At 42.8% G+C, this 2793-nt stretch overlaps 1 pseudogene; it reads right to left on the bottom strand.

Moving 5' to 3' along the window:
* Window positions 1–1143: 1143 nt before the first annotated feature.
* LOC102501271 (ubiquinone biosynthesis monooxygenase COQ6, mitochondrial pseudogene) overlaps window positions 1144–2793 on the bottom strand; it is a 2930-nt pseudogene continuing 1280 nt past the window's right edge.

Genomic DNA, 2793 nt, shown 5'->3' with positions numbered 1-2793 from the left:
ACAAGCAAAATGAGAAATAGCGATTGACTGTTTTAAAAAATAATTAGAATAATAATGATTGAGAAAAACATTGAAAAGATATTGAATGATGAAGTGGGGAGATTGTCTCTGTATTGACTGACATGCATGGCATTCCCTTTTGAAAAAGCAATGTAATACACTGTAAAGTTATATGTAATCCAATGTAATAGAAACAAGATTATGATAATAATAAAAAAAGAAAAAAAATAAGCCACAGTGACCAATTATGTATACTGTTTATGTCTATGTATAATAGTAATGCTTCTCATTACTTCAGAAACTTTGTGGCAAACAGGGTGACAGGGTAGGTGTAAGTTTAGTTTTATTAGAAGCTGCCTAGCTGGTGGCAGCTGGTGGCATTGTGGTTAAAGCTGCTGGATCCCACATGACTGGCTGCATGGTTCAAATCTTAGTCTCAGTATCTTGAAAACCATGCCAAGCACAGGTATGTGTAATGCCCATAACGCCAAACTGGAGAAATGGAGAAGGGATTGTGTTGTAATCATGCCCATGAAGGTACTTTCTTGCTTTCCATCTCTGTATCTCTGGTGAATGTATGCACTCTCTTGCAAATTAAAAAATGAAAGGAACTCTCTAACTGTTCTTCAAAAGGGCTATATCATTTTGTATTCTCATCAATGGACAAGTCATTATTTCTTCAGTGTCTTTCCCGAATTGACTGTATATAATTTTTTTACTTTATGCACTCTGACAGGTGTGTATTTATAACTCATTGCTTTAATGTGCATTTCATAAATGGCTGAAAATAAAGCATATTAAATAAATATGCTATATGACATCTGTATTTTATTTCTGCTAAAATGTCTACTCATGGCTTTTGTTAAATTAAATCTTAAAAATGATTGGTGATGGGGGCCAACAGTTAGTGTAATGGCTATGTCACTGGACTCCCATGTAGTCGACCGTGGTTTGAATCCCAGACCTGGCGGCTTAAACTCAAGCCAGGAACGTGTGCATACGTGCCCAGGATCCCAGGAGAATGGAGGAGAAGGGATTGTGGTGTGGCCATTCCCCCTAGGGGGGGATTGTTCGCTTTCTGTCTCTCTGTCTCTCTCTGTCTTTCTGGCGAGTGCACGCGCCTTATAGCAAAAGCCTCTCCAAAAAAATGATTGGTGATGGTCCTGGGGTAGGATTTTTTTTTTTATTTTTATCAACATATCCTCCAAAGAAGAGTACTCATTTGCTTGCAAAGGCCATAATTTGTTCTTTGAGTGGAGAAGCTGCATTTGTGGCCTGGAAGCCGAAGTCCTAAGTAGAATGAGTGGAGTGGCACTGGTGGAATACAGCCTTTTCAGGAAGTTCATGGCAGCCAGGAGAGCAGTGTTGTGACACTATCTGTTTCAGAAACTGTGACGTAGCTCATGGAGCCTAAGTCTTTCCCATTAAAGGCTGTAGTACTGAGGTGATAGGCCAAGCTGGAGACATCCTCAAAGCCCATGTTGACACCTTGTCCAGCAAGTGGATGGGCTCTGTAGTCTGCATCCCCAGTGAGTGCCACCCAAGACTGGACATACTTGGCAGCATGTCCCAACTCCAGAGCAAACAGCATTTGGCTTTTGGTATCCACGCTGGCTACACTTGGAGACAGTTGGTGAGCTGAGATCTTAGTGGGCTTCAGAAGTGCAACACCATATCGCAACATGGTGCCAGCTGAGTCAGTGAAGTCCATGTGGTTAACGTCACTCCAAAAGGCAGAGTTAATGGCATCCACGAACTCTTCCTCACCCATGCTGACCAGCTCTGCTGTGTGTTCATGGGATGTGGACCAAACCAAGGAACTCAGGGTTTCTGAGAGTGGAAGCAAAGCAACCAGTCCAGAGGGAAGAAATCTCTGCCTATCTTCTTTTTTTGTTGCGCCCCAAGAAAATGAGGGAGTAGCCACAACAGCAGACTGGTCATAGTTTCAGCGGACATTCTGGATTCCAGCAGCCTGCCATACCCCTGAGTTGTGACCATCTGCACCAATCAACAATTTGGTCTGGAGAGTGCTGCCATCACCTAGGGTAATATGAACCCAAGGGCTGGTGTCACCCATGTGAAATGGACAAGGCCAGGTATAGCCAACAGCTTTGCTCCTGTAGAGGACTGTCACTCGGTCAGCCATAGCTTCCAGCTGCTTGTGAGGGCGTACATGATGGCGTCATTCTCCACTATATAGCCCATGTCATCTAAATGGTCCTTATCAAACATTATCAAGGCCTCTGAGCCAGCATCGCACACCTGCATTCGCCGGAAGGCTCTGTATCTCATTTTGCAGACGTGGTCCCAGGCACCAAAACTGTTGAGCAGGGTTGCAGAGCCAGGGGAAATGGAGCTGACCCTATTGCTGTAAGTTTCTGACAATTTCTCCCTTTTCTTAAGTCTACGTTTTTTTGTTTTCTTCTGGAGAATATGAGAGTTATGTTCATATTCTGGATACTAGTCCTGACTAGATAAAGTTTTCTTTTGGTGAATTTGGGAATTCTGTCTATATTCTGGATGCTAGCCTTTATTAGGTAGAAGACTTTTTTCCTCCAGAAACAATGGACTTGAGGGACCAGCAGGTAATGTGTGGGTTAAGACACTGGACTCTCACATGGATGACTGGTTTGAGTTCTAGAGCTGGTGGCCTGAAAATAACACTGGGTGAATATGTTTGTGTGCCCATAATCCTGAGAGGAGAATGAAGGAGAAGGGATTGTGGCTTGGTTATCACCCCTAGTGAGTGATTTCTTTCTTTTCTTTCTTTCTTTCATTCTTTTTTTTTTTTTT

The sequence above is a fragment of the Tupaia chinensis genome, unplaced genomic scaffold (assembly GCF_000334495.1).
Source record: "Tupaia chinensis unplaced genomic scaffold, TupChi_1.0 Scaffold145933_1, whole genome shotgun sequence".
In the NCBI taxonomy this organism is placed as follows: domain Eukaryota; kingdom Metazoa; phylum Chordata; class Mammalia; order Scandentia; family Tupaiidae; genus Tupaia; species Tupaia belangeri.
This window is presented reverse-complemented; position numbering and strand designations above follow the sequence as displayed.